Genomic DNA, 16,058 nt, shown 5'->3' on the forward strand with positions numbered 1-16,058 from the left:
TTTCCTGGAGGTCATTGAACTCTCCCCTTTACGTGTTCTATTTTAGATACTACAAGACCACATCCTGGGGAAAGAGTCTATTAATAATTGATTTCCTAAACCCATCTCAGTGTTCGTGCTCTGAAAAGTTAGCTCCGTTATACTGGAGTACAGGCTGGGTAGAAAGGCTGCATGGGGCTGATTAAGACAACTGCTTCTACAGACTAACATTGTCACAAATGCAATGATAGAATGTCTCGAAGTTGTTTCAAAATAATGGGGGAGGATGGGTGATAATATAGCTGAAACATCAGTGACTATGCACCAATAATTGTTAAAATCGAGCAATAAGCATAAGCATGACCACGACATTATTCCAACTGTATCTGAAAATATTCGAGAATATCAATAAAGTTTTTCTAATTAAAAAGAAAATCTGCTTCAAGTGTCAGATGAGGCTGCAAATCCTTTCAAACAATAAGGAAATATTCTCAATTTTTCTCATAAGCAGCATTTCTAATGTTTTAATGTTGGAACTACCCAAGAAAAAAAATTCTCCCAAAATTCTTTACCCCTAGTTCTTAGCAAAGTGTTTATCATGTGTAGGTACAAAATACGTGTTTATGAACTAGTGGGCAAACCTAGATCATTTGCAATGCAAGATTCTTAAGAGCAGTAATGGACCCTCCCTGGTGGTGCAGCAGGTTAAAGCACAGCACTAAGAAGCTAAAGCCACTTTAGCATGAGTTCGATCCCTGCAGAGGTGACCCACCTGACGTGGCAGACCTCTCCTTACCCGCCCACTGCTCCCCTCAGCAGTGTACTTTGTCATCTGCCTGTCCTGCTCCCCACTCTGTCTCTGGTGAATCCTCTCACTGCCCCTGCACCTCTGGCCTGTACCCCACTTCTGTATGCATAAATAAATAAATCTTTTTTTAAAAAAAAAAGAGCAGTAACAACTGTGATTGAGGCAATATGTAATAATTATTTAGGATTTATCATATGCCAGCTGCTATACAAATTCTGGGACCTTCACTACAACCAAAGCTCCTCACTATGAGCTCTTTAAGTGCATGGATTCCTGTTTTATTCACTGGTATGTCTCTAGTACTTAAAACATAACTGACTGAATAAATATGTGTTGAATAAGTGAATCTAAAGTAGATGCCATTATTATACCCTTTTTGCAAATGGAGAATCTGAGGCTTAAAAATGTTAAATGACTTGCCCAGCTAGTTAATGATGGAATTGGATTCAAATCCACATAGTTGAACTCAAAAACCTCTCTCAACAGTTACCTATACTGAAACTAAGTCATATTTTAGTCTTACATATTATTATAACTGTGCAAAACAGTGGCTGCCAAATGCTCTCAAAACACAATCTACAATGGAGATATTTTGATAACTACTAAAACTCAATGACTTTAAACATAGAGTATTGCTTGGAACAGGAATAGAAGGGAATTTAACATAAAAATGAGCCTTTCCCAAACACCTCCATGAAAGGTCATTGGAAAATCATTCCCCTTCAAATTAGGGTCAAGGCAAGGATCACCTTGTCAAGGAGAACTTATCACAATTATTTATCAAAAAAATAAAAAATAAAAAAAACGGGAGGCTGGGGGTCATAGTCAAAGCAATAGACAGGAAACTCATGAATATCTGCTAGAATTGGAAAGGAAGGGACAATATCATCGTTAAGGAGGGTCAAAACGGAGGGAGATGTGAACACAAGGCAATGTCATGCTGTGCAGGTGGTTCTGAAGATGGAAGAAGGGACGCCAGTCAAGGAATGAAGGAATGCAATTCTGGAAGGTGGAAAAAGCAAGGAAATAGATTTTCCCCTTCAACTTCATGGGGAGGCAGGGAGGCCTGCCAAAACTTAACTTTTGGCCCAGTACAAGCGACTTGGGAGCCCTGATGTTCTGACTCCAGTGCATAGCAATTTGGTACAGCAGCGCTCCAGGAAAGGAGTGTGGCACAGTGATCGGCATTTTTGTCACCACCATGTTCCATTTTATGAAAATGCCAGTTACACTTAATATCTTTGATGGCACAGTGAAAACTAGTAATAAATATTGACCTTTGAGTTCATGTTGTTTGAATTTCATATACCAAAATGTGGGGTGTGCTTACACTTCCACTGTATTGTGAAGTCTAATTGCCTCAAAAATACTTTTGCAATTTAAAAGCAACATTTACAAATATTGAAACATTATGTTGTACACCTGAAACTAATACAGTGTTATATGTAATTATATCTCAATAAAAAACAAAAGCACCTTGATTCATAAAACACCATTTTTACTTAAAACAATTACTGGCAAACTTTGGTTATTCAAACTTGTGTTCTTAACAGATGCTTTCTCTAAAATTAACAAAGGGAAACTGTCACTTCACGGAAACAACTGACAGCATTTTTGGCCAATTCTAAAATGCAAGTTTTTTCAAGTAAAAATTGACATTTAGAAAACTATTGTACCTGGTGGCTGAAGCCCCCTGGAGGGGGCTGCTGGTGAAAATAGATAGCCCCAGGGAAAACATTAAAAATCGGGGTAGGTGGCCCTCCCTGGTGGCGCAGCGGGTAAAAGCACAGCACTGAGAAGCTAAAGCCACTTCTGCCTGAGTTCGATTCCCACCTGCCCCGGAGGAGACCACATGGCGTGGCGGACCTCTCCTGACCCGCCCGCTGCTCCCCTCAGCAGTGTACTTCGTCGATCTGCCTGTTCTGCGCCCCACTCTGTCTCTGGTCTCTGGTGAAGCCTCTCGCCGCCCCTGAGCCTCTGGCCTGTACCCCAGGAATATCTTAAAAAAAAAAATAGGGGTAGGTAGAGCGATATAAGTGATATAAGTGACTGTGATTCGCCATTTCAGGATTTAGTTTCCACATCTTCAACATTTGGGGCCAGCAGATTTGGGCCTCCACCATGCCATTCTTTCAGTAGGCTGTTAAGAGCCTGGCAGAGAAGGTGAAGACCCAGAGCCAGGCACTTTACTGAGTTGTGTGAGTGTGGCTGTCATTCAACTGCTGTAGCTATTGTTTTGAGAGGAGAAGTTCAGAGCTTTGCAAGTAGCAGAACAACTGAAATTGTTACCGGTTTTGCTGCTGCTACAGCCTGATGAAATAGGTGAAGACCTGGAACCAGGTGTCTTACTGACATGTGTGAGTGTGGCCTTTTGTTGAGTCATTTGACAGCTGAAGCTGCTGTTTTGAGTGTCACCTGCTGGAGCTTTGCTGGGACATCTCAGCAGCTGATGGAGCATCTCCCGTTCTGTCTCCTGTTGTCTTCACAAAGTTGGAACCTGTCCTATAGTCTGGCTGCCCCATGTCAACAGTGGCAAGGAGACATCCTCTTAAACACATGGCTTATTGTTTGGGAAAGGAGTTTCGAGTCCTCAGTGGCTGGAAGATGCCATTTTAGCTGACTTTGTGCAGGACAGAGAAACACTGGACACAGATTTGGGTGAGGTAAAGGCCATTGTGGGCTTCAGCAACTGTTTGTTTTTCCCTGCTTTGTTAAATAAATCCCTTTATCATTGTTTCCTGAGCCTGAGTATTCTTTCAATTGTGCACAGGGGTGAAGAACTCAGACAGTGATGGATAAACCATTTGGGCAGTATCTTTAGCCACTTTCGTGCCCCTTGCTGCCTGGTATCAGTATCTGCCACTATGAACATGACAGCTTTTCAAAACTAATGTTTAATGCTTTAAAAAGTATGGTCCTCTATCATTGTGTGCACAGAAAGGTGCACAAATTGAGGTCTATTACACTGATTTCAAAAATAGAAACAAAAGTGGTTATTAGTTTGTTCTCCACCACCAGGATTTAAGTGTTATTTACTTACCACATGTTTTACCCAAAGGAAAAAATGTATTTGCTTTTCTCACCCTACCCAAATACAATCACTCAAAAGGGTTTGCTAACATTCTTGGTTTTGTGCTTACTCTGCTCAGTTTAAAACTGTAAATCATGTGCTTTTGTTGGACAGACCTGTGGTTCAGTCTTTCTGTGGTTTCCTTACCTCTAAGTCTTCACACCTAATTACCAGCTATCTTGTGGCATCCTAAATGGATAGGCTTCATCTTTCTGCTGCTCCGTCTTAACACGGTCTTTAAAAAAAGCACTTCTGGCCCTCCCTGGTGGCGCAGCGGGTTAAAGCACTGCACTGAGAAGCTAAAGCCACTTCCGCATGAGTTCGATTCCCGCCTGCCCCGGAGGAGACCACATGGCGTGGCAGACCTCTCCTGACCGGCTCGCTGCTCCCCTCAGCAGTGTACTTCGTTGATCTGCCTGTTCTGCTCCCCACTCTGTCTCTGGTGAAGCCTCTCACCGCCCCTGAGCCTCTGGCCTGTACCCCAGTTCTGTATGTACAAATAAATAAATCTTTAAAAAAAAAAAAAAAGGCACTTCTAGGTATGCACCCAAAAGAACTGAAAATAGGTATTCAGATAAGTACATGAACATGAATGTTCATAACAGCATTTGTCACAATAGGGTAAAGGTTAAAAGAGCCCAAATGTCCCAAACTTAGTAAGAATCTGTAGGAATGGCCACTAAAGATGCTCAGAGATGATCATTTGTTGCCAAGGAAATGCAAGTCAAAACCACAGACTCTGTGGCCAAAGCCTGTCAGTTATGTTGAAAAATAAGTCAATGTTGTTCCCACAGAGGCAAGTCACCTGGCAGTGGGCAGAGATACACACTCCTCGTGCAGGAAAGGTGGAGAGTAAATGACTGAACAATAATGTCTACCCCATTACATCTATATCTAATTTCTATTACCTTTAATTATAGAAAAGAGTGAACTAAGTAATTAATTGTCTTGGCACAAGAACACAATGTGCCTTGCTGCCTTCGGTGACTGAAACCACTCTTTGGAAATTGGCCAAGGTCACAGATAAAACTAGATAGGGAAACATCTAAATTTTGATAAAAAGGGGGAAACTGACGCCTGCACGACTTGTTAAATGCCATGCCATCACATTTTCAACAAGCCTGCCGGTTAGCTGACTCAAGGTTTGTAAGTTTGACTACGTACAACTGATTAGGGTCTAGACAGCTTTATTCTTCTAAAGTTAGAGGTTAATTGCAGGAAACAATGTCATTTGCTTTTTTGGAGGGTAGCTGGTTCAGTCAGTAAACCCTCAGAATTTCAGTTTATTGCACAATAAAGCACTGGTAGTCAATTTTGAATCACTTAGTCATCTCATTTTGGCATTCTTCTCTCCATTGACTAGATGTTTTCCCATGTTTCAAATGCTCTATGAGCAAACATTCTTGTGTGCCGGATTCTTTCATTAATTGGTTGAATAATACCTGACATGTACTAACAAATTACTGTGAGACTTGTGCTTTCATAGACATCACTTATTTGAAGCAATTGTTCCCTGAATCCCTCTTTCCCCAACCTCCCACACACCTGTGCTGTGGTCGAGCAGCACCTGCATTTTCCCTGTCAGAGCACGATTCACACGGCATAGGAATTGCTTATTGATTTATCTCCTTCCCTCCCCAGACTGCGAGCACCTTGAGAGGGATCTCTCTTTGCTGTGGATCCTCCAGGAAAAGTAGATTCTCCTATATCATATACAATCAATCAACATTTGTAGAATAAATGATTATTCTGTAATTGTTGCAAGCTGATGGCACATAACTAAAATGAGTAAATGGAGCAAGAAAACCTAGTTTCTAGAATTCAGGATAAACCATCGCAAAAGACAGAATAATCACGGTGGGGGGCAATGGAGGGGAAAATAGAGCTACTCCTCACTTTCAGAACACCAATATATGAGATTCAGATTAGGGTATAAGACAGAATATTCATTTTCCTAAAGGCTCTCTACTTCATGAGATACTTTACTAGAATTCCCTGGAACAAAAGGTTCTCCTTCTATGTTTAAGTACCACTTATTAACTATCTGACTGGATTAGATTTAGAATCTGTTGACAAATGCAGATTAGAAGTGAGAGTGTGATCAAAGAGAAAATGATTTGATTATGCATGTGTGCACTCTCGAGCTCTTTACAGTAATGTATTTATTGTACAAAGTGAACCAGGAGTACCCAGAATAGCAGAGATGTTTAACTTACAGGCTAATAGCTCTCTGACCTTTAACTGCCTTTGGATTAAAATTTTTAACAGGGTGGAACAAGCGATGTATCAATGCTTCTGTTTTCCATCCAGATGGGGGATGGCAGGGGGGGCTTGGTGGTGGGTGAGTGCAGATATGGAAGAGCAGAAATGTAACTCCCAACAATTAAAAACTAAACAAAAAATAAAAAGTAATGCTTGCCATCTTACTTTACTTTCTCTTGGAACCCCCCAAAAAAACATAGTGTTTCCCCTCCTTCCTCAAAAGAGGACCTATTGTTAATAACACTAACAGGGGGCTTCCCCTGGTGGGGCAGCGGTTAAAGCACGGTATTATGAAGCTCTCTGAAGCCACTGCAGCACGAGTTCGATCCCCAGCCAGGGAGGTGACCCACATGGCACAACAGACCTCTCCTGACCTGCCCGCTGCTCCCCTCAGCAGTGTACCTCTTAGAACTGCCTGTTCTGCTACCAACTCTGTCTCTGGGAAGCCTCTCACTGCCCCTGCACCTCTGGCTTATACCCCAGTTCTGTGTGAATAAATAAATAAATCTTAAAAATATGTAATGCTAACAGGTACCCAGACTCCATGAGTCAGGATTTTAATAGAATGAGTCACCTGCCATGTTAGTTTTAGTATGTGTCTCAGCTAAGATATTGTGTTCTCCAAATGTAATCGGCAGGTAAATGGAAGTTTTGTTAACTGAACTATGGTTTTAAAATATCCTAAGGATGGGCCCTCCCTGGTGGCGCAGCGGGTTAAAGCGCAGCACTGAGAATCTGAAGCCACTTCCGCATGAGTTCGATCCCCGCCTGCCGCCTGCCCCGGAGGAGACCACATGGCGAGCCAGACCTCTCCTGGCCCGCCCGCTGCTCCCCTCAGCAGTGTACTTCGTCGATCTGCCTGTTCTGCTCCCCACTCTGTCTCTGGTGAAGCCTCTCACCGCCCCTGAGCCTCTGACCTGTACCCCAGTTCTGTATGCACAAATAAATAAATCTTTAAAAAAAAAAAATATCCTAAGGATGCTTTCTGACAAAACATAAAAGAAAAATCACTTATTTCATACTTCAGCAATTTTAATGCTTCACTAATGCAGAGGAGGCAGCTTGGGCATGTACTTCTTACCTTCAGAAAGTGCTTTGGACCAGTAGGCAGAGTTAGGATTTCCCTGGACGTGTCCCACAGGGGGCAGTGAGATGTGTCCTCTGAAACATTCCTAATGACTTCATCTTTCAACCTACTAGCTCTAAAATGATTGGGAGTAAGATTACGTGAAAGGTCTGTCTAGTTGATAGCTTCTATTACCCAGAATGTTCTTTTTTCAAAGGTTACCCTATACCTGTTCTAGGACATTACACATCTACATTTTATATCTGCCAACGAAATGAAACAATTGAAGAGACCCTGGGGAAATCTGCCATGTAAATTTCCTCAATAAGTATTTTACTATTAAAGAAAAATATGCTTGAAAAAAAAAACTGAACTCTAAAATTTTGGAAAGTTTCTCTAAACTTCTCTAAATCATCTATCTCATGTTTTGGAGATGAGTGATCTATAAAATACGACCAAGTGAACGATTGCAGGTATCAAACAAATATAAAGTGCAACATATTCCTCTGACAATGAAACTGGAGCAAACCACCAAATGCAAAACCCAGAAGCTTAACTTCACAGATCAGTCCAAGGTTAAACCATCAAGTAGGCCAGGTCATTTGGGCGCATTTAAAGCACTCTGTGAGGTGCCAACTGTGGCACTCTTCCAGAATCAACCATACCCTTTCCCTGCTTTTGTCTAGCCTAAACCTCTCCATGCTTTCCTAGGAAACTTGGGAGCATGGATGGCCTATCATTAGGAGTCATTTGTGTGTCAGGACTGACATACACAATGCCAACAACACACACAATGCCTTAATTTAACCAATATGCACTTTTCCAGAAGTACCTATAAAGAGCTTAAATTCTGAGAAGTTCATACACCACAGCCAGCCAGTAAAGGAGAGATTTCGGAATCAGAGCTTTTCACTGTCCACTCAAATGATGCCTGCAGACAACTATCTACCTCATTTATGTGCATCCATGCATAACTGAGCTAGAACCAACACCCTTTGGAGAGTTAATTTCCCAGGGATATCAACAATATCCTCTGATTTAAAAAAAAATGAAGCTCTATATAAATGTGTCAAGCACCACTGTAAAAATAATTTCATTTTATCCTTAGGATAACTTTGGGAAAATTGTCATTATTAGCCCTATTTTACCAAACAGGAAACTAAAGGGCAAGGAAGGAAGATGGAAGAAGAGATGGGACAGATAGTAAACAAATACAAAGCAGGTTGAAACCCAACCACAACAATAGTGACAGTAAATGTGTGATCTGGATACCTCTATCAAAAGGCAGAGATTGACCAATTGGGTTAAAAAGCAAGAAGGCCATGTTCGATATAAAGGGAAAGGATGGAAAAACATATCTTGCAAACACAACGGCTGAGGAGCCTACAGTCACATTAAAATAGATTTTAGAACAAAGAGTATTACCGGGGTAAAGAAGGATGTTTCATTTTTTTTTTAAGATGTATTTACTTATGCATACAAGAAGAAGAGTAAAGGCCAGAGGTGCAGGGGTAAGAGGATTTACTAGAGACAGAGTGGGGAGCACAACAGGTGGGTCCACAGAAATACACTGCTGAGGGGAGCAGAGGGTGAGACAGGAGAGTCTGCTGTGCTGTGCGGGTCAGCTCCCTGGGCGGGGCCAGTGACACAGGGGTTGAAGGGCAGCATTATGAAGCTGTCCACTGCTACTACACACAAGAAGAGTATTTCATTTCGACAAAGGGGTCAATTCACCAAGAACACATAATCCTAAATGTGTATGTATTTAATCACAAAGTATCAAAATACATATTGCAAAAATAAAATTGAAAGAAAAAATAAGACACATACATCCACAATTAAATTTGCAAAATTTAGGCCCTCCCTGGTGGCTCAGCGGGTTAAAGCCCAGCACTGAGAAGCTAAAGCCGCTTCCGCATAAGTTCGATCATTGGCCAGAGCACGGCACAGCAGACCTCTCCTGACCTGCTCCCTGCTCCCCTCAGCAGTGTACTTCGTTGATCTGCCTGTTCTGCTCCCCGCTCTGTCTCTAGTGAAGCCTCTCACTTCACTGCCCCTTCACCTCTGGCCTGTACCCCAACTCTGTATGCATAAATATTTTTTAAAATTTGCAAAATTCAGTATATATCTCTCAGTAACTGACAGGTCAAGCAGACAGAAAATCAGCAAGATATTGGAAGTGAAGATTTGAAACACCACTAACTAACTTGACTTATTGGTATTGATGGACCACTCCATCCAACAAGAACAAAATACACATTTTTTTTTTTAGAATACACATTATTTTAAAGTCTGCATGGATTATTCACCATGGTAGATCAACTGCTAGCCCAAAAAACAAATTTAAAAGAAGTTAAATAATTCAGAGTATGTTCTTTCACCACAACAAATCTAAAATTGATATAAGTAACAAAAGGAAATCTGGAAAATCTACAATCACCCTGGAAATTAAAGCAATACACGTGTTAACATGAGTCCAAGAATAAACCACAAGGGAAGTTGGAAAGTACTTTGAGCTGAGTGAAAATGTAAATGCCACACATCAAATTTGCAGTGTGCAGCTGGACTAGTGGTCAGAGGGAGAGTTAAAACATTGATGACACTTACACAAGCATCCACTGACCACCATCAGGATAGTCGGCAAGTAGAAATTAGGCATGCAGGAAAACACCAGCCTGAACACAACTCCAACCCCAGAAAAGTGAACCACTGCAGACACAGGTAAAGAAGCCACAAGGGGTGTCAAAGGCAGCCCTAAACTCTAAACTGTTTGCCATGGTAGTGAATGGTTTGTAAGGCTAGTAAGAGATTAAATCCAGGAAGGTTATTGAAGGCAGGCTGGAGAAGGACAGAACTAAGAGTAAATGAGAAAAGCATGGGCTGACAAATCGGATAAACTCTGATCTCAGAACAGAGGTTATTGCTTGTTTTTAAAATATTCTTGCTAAACGTGGGTTGTCCCTGAGATCTAATATACTTATCACCTTCAGAAATCAACCTTTGGATGGGTTCTGTTATCTAATTCAGGGAAGAATACAAGGGATGCTGGATCTGTAGACTGGTTAAACTCTGGTTAAATTCTCAAATATAGTCCTTATATCAGAATCACCCAAAGAACTGTTTTTTTTTTGTTCTTTTTTAAAGATTTTTGTTGTTGTTTGTTTACAACTGGGGTGTAGGCCAGAGGAGCAGGGTGTGAGAGGATTCACCAGAGACAGAGTGGGGCAGGCAATTTACTGAAATATACTCCTGAAGGGAGCAGTAGGTGAGACAGGAAAGGTCTACTGTGCCATATGTGGGTCAGCTCCCTGTCCCCAAAGGAATGCAGGCTGTCAAGGTGACAGTACTGAAATTTAACCCCTAGGCCACCCAGGAGGTCCCCCAAGGGACCTGTGTAATAACACTCTAGGCCAGAACTCCCTGTTGGTGCAAGGGATTAAGTCTTAGCACTTTGAATCTATTGGCAGCCCTGCAGTGCAAGTTCGATCCCTGCCCCAGAGGTGACCCACATGGCACAGCAGACCTCTCCTAGCTCACCTGCTGCTCCCCTCAGCTGTGTATCTCAGTGGATCTACCTGTTCTGAAACCCACTTATGGCCTGCATTCCAGTTCTTGTATGCATCAATAAATCTTTAAAAATGAAAACATTCTAGGCCCTTGCCACAAAGGCAATCTGATTCAATTTATTGGGACAAGGGGATCTACAGTTTCTAAATTACTTTGATTCTCATGAATTCCAGTTATTAAACTACAAGTATAAATATTACCACTAATAACAGTTGCTAATAGTTACTGAGTACTTCCCATCTACTACAACATCATAATGTGTCCTGCATGTATTTTCAGATTTAGTTCATTAGCAAAAGGGTTATTTGCAAAGACAAAGTGAAGAAGGGTGTGTGGAGCTCATCCCCACTCAGGGGAAATGGAAAAGAAAAGTCATCTTGACAAAGGCAGTAATTTTTCAATTACCTATAGACATGAAAAATTAAATGAACACTGATTGAGGCAATAAAAGGATTGGTGATGTCAGAGGTAGTCATGGAAGAGGTTCCATGGAACACTATCAGCAGAAGCATTTGCCTCTCAATAGGATCCAATCCGGAGCTAGTATGATAACAGTTGTCTTCAAGGATTCTGCAGTACACTGGAAGGGATCTGAATTCCAATATCAACATTATCAATCCTCCAATGCCAATTAACAGTTAAACCAGACCATGAAGATCTATTATGCCCTCTAATTTGGCATAGAAATAGTTTGTCTTTCTGAAGTTCCAAATATTTCACAAAGTCTTTCCAGTTTAATCTATTGAGAATAAGGTATCTTTTGCCCCTCTCCACCCCCCACTGTCAAAAAAATTTTTTAAAAGACTTCCCAAATCATGCAGAGTCTGAATCATTCTTACCCTGAGGACTAACCATCATCTTAAAATGTAACTGAGCCCTAGAAGCACAAATACCTTATTGATTTTACATTTCATCTTTTGATTATAAGCATGATCTTTTATCTGCATTATTGACATCTTGGATCAATTCTCCCAGGAAACACACCAAAAGGTGCCTACATAGTAGTATGTAGCAGTGGAATATCCAGTTAATATTCACAAATACTCTTTGAGTATGATAAGTAACCCTAGCAGATAAGGATGCTACACTGCAGAAAGTTAGGATCATGTGACCTATTGTGGTAATCAATTTGCAATGTGTGTATCAAATTTTCATGTTGTATACCTTATACAGCATGCTATGTGTTAATTATATCTCAATCCAGTTGAAAATAAATTAAGATGATGAAGTCCTTGAATATAGGTCACTATCACCATCCTGGTTGAAACTTTGTGAGAACAAAGTTATTAGTACCTCTTTATCAGTGCACTACTCACCTATGAAAGCAGAGGTCAGCCTAAGCTACAAGTTATGTGCCAACATTCTTGCTCCTATCCGTGAATTAAGGCTACTTCATGGCTGGTAATGATGCATTTCTTATTGTTTGAGCCTTTGTTCGATCAAAAAAACCTTTCCTTTCCTTCTTCCTCCACTAAACACCTCCATTTAGCAACACATCAAAGGAACCAAGCTTTCAGTCTGACCATTGTAGAAATGATCGGTAAATCTAAAATGGTATCTAAGAATCAGAAACAAAAGAATTATTCTTGCATTAAAATATACCTTCTCAGGTTGCCAGTCTCTTTATTCACTATTTACCATATCCCTTCTAATGCTATTCTTATCATGTCAATTGATGCCTATAAATACAAAACCTGTTTTCAATTAGCATGAATTAGTCATCTTTGAAGCAGCAAATCTTTTTTTTTTTAAGATTTATTTATTTGTGATATAGAACTGGGGTACAGACCAGAAGCTCAGGGGAGGCGAGAGGCTTCACCAGAGACAGAGTGGGGAGCAGAACAGACAGATCGACGAAGTACACTGCTGAGGGAAGCAGAGGGCGGGTCAGGAGAGGTCTGCCACGCCATGTGGTCACCTCCGGGGCAGGCGGGAATCGAACTCATGCGGAAGTGGCTTTAGTTTCTCAGTGCTGCGCTTTAACCCGCTGCGCCACCAGGAAGGGCCTGAAGCAGCAAATCTTTTTATTCTCCACTCTGAACTCAATAAAATCTCTTTTGGTTCTGATACCTCTAGAAATGCTACCAAAGTTTTAAAAGTCAAACATTTAAACTATGTTTCTGTTAAGTAGAATTAATATTTGAAGTGGCTGTATACACCTCATCCTAAGAGGCAGCCTTGGAGAAGGGTACCCAAGAGGCACCCATAAAAATGAAAACAAAATCAAAGGCTAGGAACAGCGTTAAACTAATGAGATCTTTGATACCTGTATCATGGGAACTACAAAAAAATGGCAGCATGAGTTTTCTGACCTTTAAAAAGTAAGCCAACTGAGGATGTGGAGAAAAAGGAACTCTGTTGCACTGCTGGTGGGAATGCAAACTAGTACAACCACTATGGAAAACTGCTTGGAGGTTCCTCAAATTGCTAAACATGGAGCTTCCACATGACCCAGCAATCCCACTCCTAGGTATCTACCCAAAAGACACAAAACCACTGATTCAAAGATACCTGCACCCCCATGTTTATTGCTGCTTTGTTTACAATTGGAAAGACATGGAAACATCCCAAATGCCCAAAAATGGATGACTGGATTAAAAAGATGTGGTACATATACACAATGGAAGTTACTTAGCAACCAACCAAAAAAATAAATAAACACATGCCTTTTGCAGCAACATGGATGGAGCTGGGAAAAGATCATGCTTAGTGAACTAAGCCAGAAAGAAAAGGAACAGAAAGAAAAGGAAAGATACTGGATGGTTTCACTCATAGCAGGAATATAACAGACCGGGGGAGAAAATAATGAACAGCTATATACCAGAGACATTTTATGGGGGTGGAGTGGGGAATGGGATCAAAAACAGTGGGGGCAGGGAAATGCCCTGGACTACGGTGATGGCACACAGGTGAGTTGGTGATGGGAAGCCCAAGGAGATTGCAACTGAGATAGAAAAATGCACAAAATGATGTAAAAATGAACTATTACATTATTTTTTTAAGTAAGCCAACTATACTCTTTTTAAGAAATCTGTCACAAATACTCAAAAATGTTTTCACCTGGATGATTGGGTCAGCATTTTTGGTGTTTCTGTAGAAATATCCTTAACAAAACAAGGTATTGGCCACCAACTAACATTCAAGGCCATTACAAGATAAATCCCTCTGTGTTATTTACTGAAAAGATGGGACTCCTTTGTGAGAATGCAGATGTCTCCCTCAGGTTTCACTGTTAGGAAATGTTCTTTACCACAACTGGCTTTGACAGATACTTTAATTCCTATACCTGACCTTCTTACCTTCTCTGTGTAGCCTGTCAGATGTCTCAGAGCTGATTCATGGCCCAGATGTACATATGCGGGAGTATTGATCTTATTTGGTGTATTAATTATACCCCTAAATCAATTTTTTCAATTATTTAAAAATATTGTGTCATATGGTTTCAAAAACCTTTCTTGGTGGAATCAAGATGATTACATAAATGGTTGGGAATAAGAAAGGCTACTAGGATTTCCACTCATCCTGGACAAAAATGCTTCTATGAAATAGAAAATGGCCTGTACCATGGACCAGTAACTTCTCCACAATAACATCAAATCACCTGCACATTTGAGAAAGGTAGATGCCATGTACTACTTAATGCTTAAGACAGGGCAGGTGGATGGACAACTATTTCCCAACTTCTCACAAGCTTGAAAGAAGAGTTCATGGTTAGAAAGGTTTGAAGTATAACACAGAACAACACACTTGTCATCTACCTTTCTTGAGAATTGAATGAATGCTAGTCTGAAAAAAAATGCAAAACGCAGCCTTGTATTCAATTTCTGGCAAGTCTGCAAAAAAGTATGACTTACCACTAGAGCTCAGAGCCTAGATCCTGAGAAATCCTGTACAACCATGATTTTCACAGACATTTCAATGATGGGTGAGGGAATCAGGAATAGTTCCTGGCCATATTCCTGGGCAGTAACATTCATAACTATCCCAAAATATTATGCTTCAAGCCTTTTCATTCCTCAATGTGTCTAAAGCAGAAAGTCCTACCTCACCCAACCTCATTAACTGGCTTTACAGGGACCTCCCTTCAACCTAAATTAATTACGCCTTTACCTCTGTCGACTAGAATGAAGTTCCATGAGCAAAGGAACTTCATTTTGCTCATGACCCTCTGGCACGAGATGCTCAAATGTTTTGAACACATCTTCTAGCAAGCTTCTTGTAGCTTTAAAGCAACCAGTTTTGCTCATTTATTTACCTATTTATTATCTATGCTTGTTTTCATACTACATGCAGAGCTGAAGAATTGCAACAGGGCCTATGTAGCCCAAAAAGCCTAAGCCTCAAATATGTGCTACCATGCCCTCTATACGTAAGTTTGTTGACCTCCAATAGCACATTTAGCCTGTATTTTCAAGTTAGATAAGAAGCACTTTAAATAAAGGAGGTTGTCCACTTCTTTGTATCTAACAGAGTAAGTAGATGCTTATTTTTAAAATTATCACTACACCGATGCAGACTTCCTGCTTCTAACAAATTCTATTTGCACAGTTCAAAATTAAAAATTAGAAATTTCCGTCTTCAATGCATTTGTAGCAAAGTCCCAAAGATCACCTGTGCTCAATAAACTGGGATATAGGGAGAAGAGGTACTGATGCTAAGCAGAGTAGCAGACTGCCTAGTTCAAACTCATAGTCACACACTCTTCAAAATGTGAATGCAAAGAACAGCTGAAAAGTTCTTTCCTCGTGTTTCAGCCATGATTTTGAAGTGAACTAGTTATTTTCTCAATGTCAAAAATCATTTTTATACCAGGCATGTTTATGGGTGCTCAGCCCATCGGTGAATAGGTCACTCTCCCGTAATTATTGTGCTCATCAACTTTCACAAATCAGCTTCCCAAAGAAGGCCACCCAGATTTATATTCCTTTACCAATTCTAATATGCCCAGCATTTCTCGATTCTTATAAAAAAACGGATTGCCCGGCTCTCCCTGGTGGCACAACGGGTTAAAGCACAGCATTATGAAGCTCTCAGAAGCCACTGCAGCACTAATTCGACCACCCCCACCACCCCACACCCCCACCAGAGAGCTGACCCACATGGCGCGGCAGACCTCTCCTGACCTGCCTGCTGCTCTCCTCAGCAGTGTACTTCGTCGATCTGCCTGTTCTGCTCCCCACTGTGTCTCTGGTGAAGCCTCTCACCACCCCTGAGCCTCTGGCCTGTACCCCAGTTCTGTATAAACAAATAATAACTCTTTAAAAAAATAAAAAAGGAAGAACAGTAGCATCATATGCCCAGACTTC

This window comes from Condylura cristata, unplaced genomic scaffold (genome assembly GCF_000260355.1).
Source record: "Condylura cristata isolate star-nosed mole 26May11 unplaced genomic scaffold, ConCri1.0 scaffold00019, whole genome shotgun sequence".
Lineage (NCBI taxonomy): Eukaryota > Metazoa > Chordata > Mammalia > Eulipotyphla > Talpidae > Condylura > Condylura cristata.